At 37.9% G+C, this 15132-nt stretch overlaps 1 protein-coding gene across 1 annotated transcript in view; it reads left to right on the top strand.

Annotated features, from left to right (window-relative positions):
- Positions 1-15132, top strand: part of STAC (SH3 and cysteine rich domain) — a 198787-nt gene that overhangs the window by 3567 nt on the left and 180088 nt on the right. The window lies entirely within an intron of this gene.

The raw sequence follows: 15132 nt of genomic DNA, 5'->3' as shown, positions 1-15132 counted from the left end.
AATACACTTAGACTTGGGCGCTTCTGTCTTGTTTCTCAGAGTCCGTTTACAGATGGTCCAGTTTTTACATATTCTAACATTTGAGAAATCAGTTTTTCTAATAGATGTAGTAGAGAGCTATTCCAGTTCCAAGTAAAAGACAATTAACTTTTGAAAACGGTTCCCTTTCTCCTCTATTTGAAGTAATCTAAGTTTTTAAACCTCTTAGTACTGTTTATATATATATGGTGGTTTATGGCTTTTTCAAAAATCTGAGCTGCACAGTAATCCTGTGAGAAACATATATGGCCTTTACTGTGTGGAGGTAACATTCTTCTATACCTACTGTGTTGGGAAACATTGGACTTTTTAAAGTATATCTTTTATTTGTTAATTCCCAATAAATGTTAACGGTTTAAGTTTTACCTTTTTATCTACATATATTTTATTCCTTCATTTCTTTACTGCTTCATAAGTAATCTGTGTTTACTTCTGTGGAACCCTCTTTATTATGTCATTTATTTCAGGGTAGAGCTTCTACTACCAAGTCAATTAAAAGTGGTTAATTTTACAGGATATTCTAAGCCTGCTCATATTTAGATAAATAGGTAGATATTTCCTACTTCTGTCACACCAGACACCCACATTTCAGTTGCTTAATATAATTTTGTACTAAAGGGACCAGGGCTTCTTGGCAAAATGGCCAGTTCAGGAGCTGGGCCGGGAAACATGATAAGAGCCTGGGGCATCTCATGACTCCAGTTAATGGATTCAGTGCCCCTGACAGGTAATAGCTACTGTTACTGAGCACTTTGTATTTGCCAGAAGCTGTACTAAGTCATTTATATGTGTTACATCAATTATTCTGTACCACAATACTATGACATACATATCTTTCATTCCAATCTTTGGGTATAAAGCTAAAACTCACATAAATAAAGTAACTTTCCAATATCACACGGTTAATATACTGAGGAGCCCAGGATTCAAGTACTGGCCCGTGCTTTTAGTCAGTAGAACATTCACAATTTATCGTTGTTTTCTCTTGGATGCAGTGTCTATCCACAGTACCTCTGTGGCACTCATAGTCTTTAATTTCCCTCTATTTCATTTATAAATTATGTAATATACTAAGTATAACTACATAACATAGTTACATAAACGTATGATTTATACACACATGTAAATATAGTGTGTATCACATTTATGATGATACATATGATACTAGTTCTGTTTCTCTGGTTGAACCTGACTGATGTATGTACCTGCAAGTTCCCTGGTCCCCTTTCTTTCCATCTTACTGTCATAGTGAAATGAAAACTCACCAACACTCAACCTTATGACTAAATAAATCTAGAGTCTGAAGAGAAGTCTACATAATAGGTGAGAGTTAACAAATAATAAAAGGATGCAGATATTGGGACCTATGTGTACTTTCCAAACAAAACTCATCCATTAAGCGTCTCTTTATATTAGAGAAATTAAAGTTACCTCAAGCCAGAATTATGGGTGATTATATAACTTAAACTTATATGGCTTAAGAATGTTTAGAATAAAAAAATAAAAATATTTAGGATTCACTAAATTATTCTGAAACAATGGAAGTGTACTTTGTTTATTCTCTCTGTCACCTTCCCAGAGATTTAGCTATTAGGCTCTAAGAGAACCTTAACTAATATTTAGCTTTCTACAGTCAGTATTTAGAAGGTAAAATAAACTAAAAATAATCTATCTAGAGTATCTGCATTTCTCTTTGATGAATGGGAAGTTTAATCAGTCTTAATCAAGATGCTATAATTATTCATGCTAATGTCTGAAAAACTGATAATAGGATTTGCATAAAGCCAAATAAATGAATCTCTAAAGAGAGAATATCAGAAATCAGCAACTAAGTCAATGCCTAGCTGGGTGAAGAATGTGTAAAAGTTCCGTGGGCAGTAGAGCGGTGCTACACCCAGGAACCAGTTATGAGTCTGGTGAAAGTGAAGTTAGATTACGGTTATGTGAGACATCTGTTTTCAAAGCCCCAGGCACCTTCTCTGTTGACAACCCTACTGTCTCTTCTTCTACCCTGATTCATGGTGAATGGATGTTACTGAGTATGCCTGGATTATTTGAAAGTATACTATTTAGTGTCTAAATACGGGGGATTTATGGATATCTTTCTGTTGTCACTTCCTAACTTAATTCCATTTTATGTTTGAGTTATTATAAATTTATTAATACTTACTTTATGGTCCTGAATATGTTTAAATTGGTAAATGTTTTATGTGTACTTGAAAAGAATGTATATTATGTTGGTGTTGGTGGAAACATTCTATAATTGTCATTTAGTTCACATTGGTTAATAGTTTTCAAGTTTTCTGTATGCTTACTGATTTTCCATTTACCTATTTTAGATTTCTTATATATAAAACCAAAAGCAAAAGTGATAAAAGAAAAAGAAAACAGATTCACCCAAAAAAAAAAGTTACTGAGTCCGTAAAAGGATTCAAACCCTCTCTCTCCAGTTTCAAAATCAGTACTGTTGTCCCCGCCACTATGCAATGAAATTTTCATTATTAAAAAAAAAGTGAATGGCATTAGATAAAATAAAATTCACTTACTTTTATGCCTCTTATTTATCCACAAAGGATAAAAAAATTTCATATGATTTTATATGAAACGTCTACATTTCATATGTAGCCACCCCTGCTCCTCAGAATTTTTTTCTTTAGGTTGTGATAAAAAATTCATGAATTATTTTATCATAGCTAATTTCAAATGGTTAACATACTTTATTTTATTAAAAAAATAAAATACACAGAAAAATGCATAAAGTGAATATGTAAGTTGAGTAAATGGCGGCAAAGCAAAAAAGTCATGTAACTGCCACTCAAGTCAAGAAAGAGTGTTATTGGTATCAGAGATCTCTGCCTGTGCCTCATTACTTGATACTTATCCCCCAGAGATGATTATAATTGTGAATTATACCGCTTACTTACTTGCTTCTTAAAGATATTTCTACTGCCTTTGTTTGGATCCATAAACAATATACTTTCATTTTGCTTGTGTTTAAAATTTACATAAATGGAATCATATTACTTATATTTTCTTGTAGCATATTTTGTTTTCCTGGTCGACATTATGAATGCAAGCTGCATTAATGCCATTGCATCAAAACACTGATTTATTTCCACCATTATAGACAATTTCATTTCATAAATATGTCACAACTAATTGATCCATTATACTTGTTGATGGATATTTGGGTTGTTTCCAGTTTTTTCTCTATTTCAAATGAAACTGCTATGAACATTTTTGTATGTGTATTTTGGCGAACAATTGGTGCAGATTTCTGTGAGTTATCTGTCTGATGGTGGAACTGTCAGGTGATAGAGCGTTACATAGGTAGACACCGCCCAACACACGTCCAGAGTAGAGGGCGAATTTCTGTTGTTAGTTCTAGTTGCTCCATATTCTTAACAATACTTAGTATCTTCAGTTTTTGTTCATTTTAGGTGTTCTGGTGGGTATGTAGTGGTATTCCATGGTGATTTTTTTTCCTGACTACAAATACAGTTGGGCACACTTTATTTATTTCTTGGCATTTAGACTTTGTCTTTGTTGAAATGCCTCTTGAAGACATTGACCTCTTCTGCTTTGTGGCCTGGCTTTTCCTCGTCGATCTGTAGATGTTCTTTACGTAGTCTGGACGCTGGTACTTTCTCAGTTATGCGTGGCAAACACCTCCCATCCTGTGCCTTGTCTTTTCAATGTTTTTGTTGCATCTTTAGAAAAATAGCTTTCAAGTGTTCTGTAGTTAAATTTATCATTTTTCGCTCATGATTAGAGCTTTCAGCATTTTCTTAAAAAGCCCTACTACATCTTGATGCCACAAAAACTTTTTTCTGTATTCTTTTGTGAAAGCCTTTCAGATATGTGTCTGCCATTAACCTGGAATTGATTTTCATGTATAGAGTAAAATAGGGAGTCCAAAATCTAAAGAGAATCAAGACCTTTATCATCCTGTTAAAAAATAAAAAGATGTTAAAATGTAAGCACCATTTATTCACCTCCCAACTCGTGTTTTTTTCTAATATTTTTTGTCTACTCTTATGATCCTCCCTCAACATCAGTATTACTACTCTATATATTTTATGTCATTTACATTTGCCCAGATATTTGCCACTTTTCTCTGCTTCTAATTCTTTTTGATTTTTCAGACTTTATATCTGTGTTCATTTTTCATCTACTTAAACTGCATCCTTTAGAATTTCCTTTCATGACAATATTCTAGGGACAAATTCCCTTGATCTTTGTTTATTATATGGATTTATGTTTGACTGCATTCAAACAGTATATTTTCTCTGGGTATAGAATTCTAGTTTTCACTTATTTTGTTTCAGCATTTTGGGGATACCTGTCCTGTGACTTCTGATTTTTGTAGCTAATGTTGAGACTCATTCAGCCAGTCCTTCCTCTGAAGACAGTCTGTCCAAGTTCTCTGCCTGCTATCAGTATATTCTCTTTGTTTTGTTTTGTTTTGTTTTACCATTTCAATGACATGTAACTAGGTATGGATTTCTTTTTTATTATACTTGGGTTTTGTTGTCTTTCAACAATTTGGAAAATCCCCAGCTATTCTTTCTGCAAATTTTGCCTTTTCTCTTTTCTTATTTTCATCTACATTTAGATTGCCAATAAAATGTCTGTTAGACACACTCATGGAATTTTTATTTTTCACACCCTCATTTGTATTTTTACCTTTTGCTTCTCCCATGATACAATCTGCATAACTTTTTTCTTTTTTTCCTGCCATCTCTTCCCATAGGCACAGCAAGACACTTCACTTTATTTTTTTTCACCTAAAATTTTTTGACACCTTTATTGTGGTCTGGTTCCTGTACAGTAAACTACACATATTTCAGATGTACAATTTGATGGATTTTGATAGATGCATAGATCGATGTGTATGCCAATGAAACCACTATCACAATCACAATAGCTAACATTTCCATCACTCCCCAAGAGGTGCAATTTCCGAACTCCCAGTTTATCACTTTCCACCCCCTTTACTGCTAGTAACCATAAGTTTGTTCTCTATATCTCTGAGTCTGTTTTGTAGATAAGTTCATTCATTTCCTTTTTTTCAGATTTCACATACAAGCGATATCATATGGCATTTTTCTTTCTCTTTCTGGCTTACTTCACTTAAATTGATAATCTCCAGGTCCATCCATCCTTGTTGCTGCATATGGCAGTATTTTTTATTTTTTATGGCTGAGTAGTATTTCACTGTGTGTGTGTGTGTGTGTGTGTGTGTGTGTGTGTGTGTGTGTGTGTGTGTGTGTACACCGACCAGATCTTATTTATCCAGTTACCTGTCAGTGAACATTGAGATATTTCCCTTTTTATTATTTCTGGTTTTGTCTACTTGGATAAGCTCTGTCATTTAGTTAACAGTATTATATAAAAGTTAATTTCCTGATTTTAATGGTTGTACTCTGATTATGAAAGATGTTAACTGTTAGGGGAAGCTGAGTGGAGATATATGGGGAGTCTCAGTTCCATTCCTGCAACTTTTCTGTAAGTCAAAAATTAGTTCAAAATAAGTTTTTTTTTAAAAGCAATATATCAGAAAGGATAGTAATTTGGCATATGTGATTTATGTTCTTCTAAAAATGATAAAAATGTACTGACCTAAAGAAGACAGCGGGTGCTCATTAGAAGTGTGAAATTCTTATTAATAATTCAATTCCATATGCAGAAACCATGCCCGCAATAGGAAATGGGGACGCAGACCAGTTACAGCATTCAAAAAATTCTATAATGAGAAAGCAAATGACTAAGACCAGAAACCTCTTTTTCACACTTTCCTAGGAAACGTAGAACCCAGGAGCTTCAGTCCCTGCAGTTTCTTCTCTTTATCATGTTTCCCCCACTTCTTGTTTTTTTTTCCTTTTATTAAACTATGAAATATCGTTAAATTGAAATTATCATGAATAACATTTTTTCCTAGTGCCAGTTAGGCCTCCTGTACAAAAATATTACCTTGCAAAATGCCAGATGAGCATAATCAAATTTCCCACTGAATCACTGCAGAGCAGAAAGGGTGTGCCCTCTCTCTTGTTACACGCAGCTGTCCGTCCCCTCTCTTGTTTCCTTTCTTGTGCTGTCATTTCTTTGGCTTGCTAATTCTGCCTAAATTCAGAGCAGAGTAGAGGACAGAAATAGTTGTTGGCACATCTCAAAGACCAGCACAGGTGAAGCATTCCTGACCTGTTTCCTGAACAACGCAGTCCGTGAACCTTAAAGTCAGGCCCTAGACTTTGTCCTCCTCCATCTACCTACTCTGTTTGGAGCTTTTAATTAGTGCCAGCCCTCACCTACCTGCGGCGTGGCTCACGCTGTCTCCAGTGGCATGTTTGCACATGCAGAAGAGGGATATGGGGAGCTTAGCAGAAGCCTGAGGTCTGAGATTAGCGTCTGATTTAAGAAAGTGAGTACATCTCACCCATTCATACACAGAGTCTGTGCACAGGGATGCACGCATGCGCACAGACACATGCTGGACCAGAGTGGCTTCCAGAGGGCTAACTTCCTTTCCAGAAGCCTCCATTTCAGGCTTCAGCTGAAAGCTGTGGCTCTGTAACACAGTGCGGATCTGGACCTCCTTTTGTCCCCTAAGGAGCATCCCACCTGCTCTGTAGACACTCAGGAGCCTGGCGCAGTCTGCCTCTCCTGCCTTATTGCCAGCGCTCTGAGCCATCTGAGAACCTGCTCATTCCTCTTAATCAGAAGCAATGACTTTCGAAAGAGTCTGATGGCACCAATTGATGAACTAAGTCAAGAGGGAGAAGCTCATCACGAAGGATGTGCCTTGTGCCTGTGTATTTATAGAAAGCTCTGCAGACAGGGAGAATACATTAACATTATTAAGCTAAATCTACCCCGGGGTTCTCAGTTCTTGTTAGCAGCAAATTCTCCCTTCACTGATCTATGTATTATTTTATAACAATCCATGCTGTATACATTTTAGTTTAAATTGTGTCCTGAAAGAGAATGTTTTCTCATGTTTCTTTCTGCTCTGAAAAATCTTGTTCTAGATTATGAGAGGAGGAAAGAAAATTACAAACAACTTAATGTGGGGATAGGGCCAGAGAAAAAGAGGAAGGTGCACCCTTTTCCTACGTAATAGGGTTTTGTAACGTTTGAAAATGCTACCTTGCAAAGGGCTGTTATAGGAACACAATTTAACAACTAGATATATGACAAGAAAGATGCAGACAAGGAAATAGAGACTAAAAACATTGTCAGTTATCTAAGACCACACAGAGAGTAACTAGTAACTGTAACAGCAGAACCCAGACCCGCCTCCCCATTCCTGCTCCTGAGTGTGATCTTCATCTTGAACAATAGCAAATTAGTTGTCTTTCAGTTCTCATTTCTCAAATATGAGACCTCTGGCACAAAAAGTTCTCAGTATAATCAAGTACTTATCCTGTGCTTACATTTCCATAATTCCTAATTAATTAATTAGAACAGTTTGCTTGCCTGAGTCACGACTGCATTGTGATTGGTTGATATGGTTCCAGTGTCTTTAATTTGCAGATTCCTCTTGCATCTTTTTTTTATTCTTTTCAATGTATTTATTGAAAAGACCGGTTTGATACCCTATAGAATATACCACAGTCAGGATTTTGCTGATTGTACCACTGTGGTGGTCGTGTAATACTTTACTTGTCAATTTTGCTTAAATTTACAATTTTCATTAGAATTGGATTTGTCTTTTTTCCCCCTTACAGAGCTGCTTTATTGGTGATTTTATGCATTTTCATTCGGAGATTTTAGCAGTCCTTTTTCTAGGATCCCTTATGCATTATGGATTACTAAATGTTGATACTCCGTATTTCTGTCATTCTGTCTTCATTTATTAGCTGGATCACTTCTGATGCGCATCAGGACACGCTACCCAAAAATAGGGCAGCGCCTTGGCAAATTGAAATTGTCACCTTGACACACTTGAGTTGAAAAGAGACGGCAGAAGCAGGAGGGTCACTCTGACCTTCAACTACCTTTTGTCTTCTGAAACAGGTCATAAGATCCTCATGTGAAATGTGCCCTCCTTACACCCAGGAGAAATGAGCATCCTTCTGTCTGAGGACAAAGGGTTGCCCAGAAGAGTCCTAACAAACAGGACTTGCTACACTTACCTCATATTCTGTCACTTATCATATTTCTGCACAACTGTTCACGCCTCAAACCCAGCATGAAAGTACTCCAGTCTGATTCTTCAGTTCTTCATTTCATTATCAGGGCTGCATGACACATAAAAGTTATACTAAACAAACGTGGATGCTTTCCTCTTGTTAATCTGTCTTTGTCAGTTGAATTTTTCAGACTCAGCCTGGGACCCTTAGAGGGCCCAGGAAGACTTTTCCATCCTTATACTTCTAAAAGGAGAACTTGCCCTCATTAACCTAGTGACCTAGGGGTATAGTTCATAAAGAAGAGACAGAAGAAACGTTGGTTCTTTCCCTTTATTTATGAATTTTTCATATAAAGTTTCCTAGCAACTTCTAAAATTGGCCAGTGGTTTTTTATGTTTGAAATATCATTACAAACTCATGAATTTAAAAATATTGGATTGGTTTCAATTCCTTGTAGTCGTAATTCTTATTACCCATTCTTGGCCAGTCGGAGCCTGTTCATAGTGATTTTGAGACCTCTCCTCTTGAGAGTCTCTGAAAGCTTCCTTGCCTCCTAGTATGAAAAGATGTCCAGAACTTATCTTGTATGTTTCTCGCCCCAAAGCCGGAGTCAGCCAGGCTTAAACATTTTTTGGGTGTCCAGGGTGAATTTATGCCTCAGGAAGGTCAGTCACAACAGAGAGATCAAGTGTGAGGTGCACATGCAGTCACAGATTTCTGTGGGTTCTCCTCCAGTGAGAAAATGGAAATTCCTGGTGAGGGGTTAAGAGTCTCCTTAGATCCTCCTGTGGTCCTCCTGCAGCACCTTGAGAACCCAGGTCATGGTATTTGTAGGCATAAGTATCAACAGGCAGGTGGGCAGGGTAGAAACAGCTAGAAAACCCATCACTGAGGGCTCACAGCCCATGTCTGCAACTTCACCCCGTTTGCTTCCCATTCCCACTGCCCTTGCTAGAAAGCGTCTGCCCCCTGACCCAGTGCAGCCGCAATATTCCAGAAAAGTATTTCCATCCAGGAGTCTCCAACATTTCTACCTCTCCCGTAACTCTGTTTTTAATCTATTAATATACTCAGAATGGCTGTGGACCAAAATGGATGATAGCTAGAGTAGGACAGAGCTGTTGATGTTCCTGAGAAGGTGCTGGAGGCATGAACCTTGAATAAGAGAAAGCTGGTAAGATGACTTCTCCATCACACCCCTCTGCAGCTGCTGCCATAATTTCCAGCACAACAAAGTGTGAACTTTGGTATAAAATCCAACAAGTTTTGGACACATGCCAGCTCTCTGTGAAACAAATTTTGAACAGAAATAGGAGCCATCCTTCCATAAGACAGGGCAAGAGGGCTGAGTATAGAATCCCAAAGAGTCATATTAGGGCCAAATGACTCATTTGTGTTAAAGATATATGGTATTTAAATTGGTATTCTTCCCTGAAGACCAGTTTTTAAAAAATGAGTGTTTATTAGTAGACCAAAGTAGTGTATTCTTATCTAATATCTCTAAAAATAGAGAGAAAATATCAGACACCATTAACTAAGAATACATATATTTTTCCTGAAATGATTTGCATTTCAAATCTGTCTTCAAAATTGGGATTGGATAGGTGAGTAACCAGGTAACACAGAAGTACCCAGTTTTTTCCTTGATTTATGAATCTTTGCCTGGATGTCATATACTACTCCCTAGAGATACATTATGGAAAACCATGAGAGTCTCCTACTTGAAATTTAGCACTTATAAACAGTGTCTTATCTAGAAGGTCACCATCTGCAATTAAACATCATTTTAAAAGCCCAGAGGAAATGAAATGCTAAGTGTGACATTCTTTGGATCATGCTTCCAGTTTATTAAATTGCAGGAAATAGACATTCTCATTTTCCATTCATCTTTAGTTACTCTTTTTAAAGCTGCAAGAGTAATCAATTAGTGGGGCTTCATATTTTCTGGGCCAAATTTTTCCTTCCTTAATATCTATATTTGGAAATTTTGAATCAGTCTCCTTTTGGCCAAGATGTATATCATGAGTATGCAAAGGAGGGGAAAAGATGGGGAAAAGAAAGATATTGAACTTATGGTGATAATGAATTACTCATAGGGTAAAATAAGAAATTATACCCTAGATCTCACATTCATAAAAATAAATATCTAAATGGTAATAGTAAAATCTATAACATTTTAAAATAAAAATGTATTTGAGACATTAGATTAGGATTAAGTTCATTTGAAAAGGTTACCATAAAATGCAAACATCAACTTCTTATTCTGGTTGTAATCATGGTGAACTATTGAATTTACATGTCCGTTCACACTGTAAACAGTTATAAAATGTACAAAATGTATGATGCAGATGTTTGAAGGCATTGGAGAGCAAAAAGCATAGGGACTCTGATCCATGGGAAAAAGGAAACACACAGAATGAGCTTGGTGTTCACCTTAGCACTCTTCCTGGGGAAACTTGTAAAATCTCACACAGAGAAATGGATTCCAAACACAGAGCAGAAGCCTTCCTGATATAAGAAGTAGAGAGCAGACTTAGGGGCTGAAGTGGTTGCTGGAATTTCCAGGACAGGATATTGCTGCAAATGGCAACATTTCCTTCTTTTTTATGACTGAGTACTATTCCATTGTGTATATAAACCACATCTTTATCCATTCATCTCTTGATGGACATTTAGGTTGCCTCTGTATCTTGGCAATTGTAAATAATGCTGCTATGAACATTGGGGTGGGTGTATCTTTTTGAATTAGTGTTTTTGTTTTTTGAGGGTATATACCCAGGTGTGGCATTGCTGGGTCATATGGTAGTTCTATTTTTAGTTTTGGGAGAAGCCTCCATACTATTTTCCACAGTGGCTGCACCAATCCCCGTTTCCACCAACAATGTATGAGGGGTCCCTCTCCTCCGCACCCTCTCCAACCTTTGTTATCTGTGTTCTTTTTGATGATAGTCATTCTGCCAGGTGTGAGGTGGTATCTCATTGTGGTTCTGTTTTGCATTTCTTGATGATTACCAGTGTTAGCAGTATCTCCACTATACATTGAATTTGACCTGAAATGGCTTCTTAAAAATAAAACTATTCTTCTGGTTTTATCTACAACATGTAAAGGGCTTGGAAGTTGTCATTCTTGCCTTTACAACTCAAAAAAAGCTGAGCAAACTGGCTATCAATGGCTTTTTGTGGAATCATTGGAAAACTGAGGTCACAGGGCACGTGAAATCTGGAGGGACAAACAAATACAGAGAATCAAAGCCAAGATCAATCTACTGGAGATTTTTGAGCTATTGTAGTTCAATTTTAAGGGAATTAAGTTTGGCATTTCACAAGTTCCCTGTAATGGCCATTGATATTCTAAGTTGCTTTGGATCAGATCTGTCCATTTAGTTAGACATACACATAAGCAAGGACCATAGTTTCTAAACAGTAAAGTTGGCTGGAGTCCCTGTAGGCAGAGGGGGGGGTCCCTCAAAATACTTAGATAACTGGGATCCCATTTCCTAGAGGTTTTGCCTCTAGAGTAAAGAATAATTTCGAACAGCCTAAATAGCATACAGTTGCAAATAGTTCAATTTAAGCACTTTGCAAGTCAGTTCTAGTCGATCTTAGGGAGACAGTTTGATCCTAGAGGAGCCAGGCCAAAGACCTTTTTTTTTAGCCAGTCTCCAGAAGGCAGCCCTTGCAAATGAATGGGTCAAAGATTAGCCAGCTCAGGAGGAGCATGCCCTGTTCTGAAGGGACTAGGTCAAAGGCTAGCCAGTTCCAATGAAACAGTCTGATCTTATCAGACCTAAGTGCCAAGCGAGTGCTCATATATTAAGCAAGGCCTTAAGCAGAAAGACAAAACTTTTAAATAGATCCTGAATAAAGCCAAAAGAACTTCAAAGGTAAAGAGGGCATGAGCTTGCATCCAGGAGAAAGACAGACCCTTCAGACTCCAGGGTCAAGGAGAAAAGCAGTGGGTGGCAATGGTCTCAGTTGTGGGTTCTGCATCTGTTTGCTCCCCAGCCTCAGAGCCTTCAGGGGTCTTCTCTGATCCCCATATGAGCCAGCAAAATCTTGACCCAAAACAGACTATCAGGTAGTCCGCCAGCAAAGATGGGTTCATCCGGAATCAGCGAAGAATTACAATTCAGGGTCTGCAACCATGGTGTGTCATGTGCAAACCCCCACAGGGCAAAGAAAGGAGAACTCTTTTAAAGAGTGGAAAGGAAGGTGGGAGGGCTATAGTAAACGCAGAGTGCATGGCTTTCCGTTTGCTGAGTTATTGCCAAGAAAGGAGAGGAGTCTTTCTTTTTCCTGTTGGGCTCAGCTCTCTTTGCAGGGTGTGAGAGCTCCCCATTCTGGTCTCCTGACTGCCTAGTTTAGGGTTCTGTTTATGAAATTTTTACAGATGAGAATTGGAAGCATGTGTATGAACTCATGTTTAGCTTATTATAGACACAGATAGTTATAGGTGCATGCACAAGTTAGTTTAAACACATTAAGTTTTTGCTCTGCCAGCTGAGTGGGCCTAAAAAAAAAATCAACTCAGCAGCAAGTAGCATGTTAAGAACTAAGAACTTTTCCAAACATTATTCCCTGGTTAAAAGTATCAAGGATCGTTGAAAAATGGCTGATTCTAGGAGTGGGGCAAAAAATGTTCAAGGGGAGACCGGAGTGTCATATTTCTGTCTTTGCCCATGTCTTCCTTTATTTGTTCCTTTGCATGGGCCATGTATCCTATTCCTTTGTATGCTTTGTGTGTGTGTGTGTGTGTGTGTGTGTGTGTGTGTGTTTTAACTGAAAACTGGACGTTTGAATCTTATAATATGTTAACTCAAGAAATCAGCTTCTCCTCCACCTCCATGGTTTGCTGTCTTTTTGATTAGTGTCTCTGTGCTGGGGTTAGCCTGGGGTGAAGGCTTGAGATATTTTCAGGTCTTTTCTGATTCTGTGTCCTTCCAAAGGCATGCATAGTGGCTTTTAAATACTCCCTTGTTTTCGGTGTTTTTAAATAGCCGAGTCCTTAAATGTCTGACTTCCTAAAGAAGGGAGAGACAAAAGAAGAAAAACAGGTGCTGTTCCTTTAAATCCCCCAAGGGCACTTCAGCCAGTGAGGTTGGGGCAGTGGTGCTCAGCCTGTGTGCCTGAACCTGTGTGGTCAAAAGCAGCAGTCGGCACTTAGAATACAGAAGCTCGATATTTGGCCGGCAGGGTGCTTATTACCCTCCCTGGCTCCTGCAAGCCACACCAGAAATGGCATGGCTGCCTGCTTCGAGGCTGAGGTTGGAGCGTGGGTAACTGCTACCACACTGACCGTAATTAATGGCAATTTACTAGGCAAGCCTTCCCCTGGAAACTGCAGACACTCAGACAGACTCCAGATTTCCATAATAGTTACTTCAGTGTCTACCAGAACAATTGTCTTCTAGGTGTAGGGACCAATTCCTAGTACTCTTTGCTCTGTCATCTTCCCTGATGTCACCCCAGATAAGATTTTAAGCACTGTTAATAGCATGCTTTCAAGAGGAATCTCAAATATAAAATCAATAGGATTTCTTGATCCACATGCTATACAGAAGGATTAAGAAGAGATATCCCAATGTAAAAGCTCTTTTCTATCTTCTTCTACATTATTAATAAGGACCAACTAGAATTCAATACAGTGATCTTTTCTCCCATTTAATGATTTTCCTCATAATTTGCATTGGTATTAGTTAGCCTCAAGCCCCATTGCCCAGCCATTATCCCATATTGAGTTTCAATTTGAAATTAATTGTCCATCTGCCTTGGCTTGGTGTAATGGACTTCTCTTTTTACTGATACATGGAAAACAGATGTAAGGCAGACACAAGGCACCTATGTAACAGACTGAATCAAACCATTAAGAGAATTACTTCTGCTGTGTCCTTGAGCAGATGAGACAATCCATCATCTGACTGTGCAGTCAGGCTCTCACACCCCATCATCCTTAAATGGTGTACATGAATCAGAATGATAATCCAAAGATTAAATATTATATCCTCCAAGAGTCACTAACTTTATTCTCCTGCCTGGCTGGGGAGATAATGACCATACACCAGAGGCCAGGCTCATCCTGAACTCTAAATAAAGCACATCCTGAGGCTGGGCTCGATGCTAGATGTGCACCTTCACTCCGGATGAAATGTCAGAGAGGAAGGAACTGTTCATTCTGCTAAAAGCCATGGCTTAATTAGCACCTCTTCTTCACAAAAAAACCAAACCAAATATCAGAGATGATTTCTCTGAATGAACTTTTTTTTTTCTTCAAAAGACAGTAATTCAGATTGGGTTGCCTGTTAAGGTAACACTTGGCACAAACATGGGAATACAATGTTAATTGAAGTAATGAGTCACAAACCCACAGCTAACACCTAGGGAGACACAAACACAGATGTCCCCTGCCCTCTTCCTTTTCTTCCTGCCTCGTGCTTACACCCACAGCTGAGGAGGATGGTGAGCATTCTCACCAATGCAGTGTGAGTAGAAGGGGCTTAAGTTGTTTTTTGGAATCTTTTGCTTTGTTTTATTTTATGTGTGTATTTGGGTTTTCTTTAACGTACCCCAGAATTTCTCCAGAAATGACATTTGCCTCCGATCTCCTTTTGCTTATTATTCATCAGAATTATTTGAAGTGAAGAGGTCCTCATGCCTAAGTTGATACTGGCCACACTGACATAATGATTTGAGATAATAGAGAGACATAAGTGCAATAAGATAAAAAAAGACAAAAGAAAAGAGAAGTAAAAAGAAGCAAGAGAGAAGATTTATTTTTAAATTCAAGAAAAGGGCAAAACAAGAGTCAACAGAGGGTGAACTATGCTTTTGGTACTGAATCCTTTTGGTATCCTTTGGTACCTGAATTAGCATTTTCCCGGCACTGTTGGAATGAGACTTATTATTATTATTTATAAATAGTGTGCTGCCTTCTTGCTTTCTCAATCTGAATCGTGCTTAAAAA

Source organism: Camelus ferus, chromosome 17 (assembly GCF_009834535.1).
Source record: "Camelus ferus isolate YT-003-E chromosome 17, BCGSAC_Cfer_1.0, whole genome shotgun sequence".
NCBI classification, from domain to species: Eukaryota; Metazoa; Chordata; class Mammalia; order Artiodactyla; family Camelidae; genus Camelus; species Camelus ferus.
Note: the sequence above shows the minus strand (reverse complement) of the source record. Positions and strands in the feature narration are given on the sequence as shown.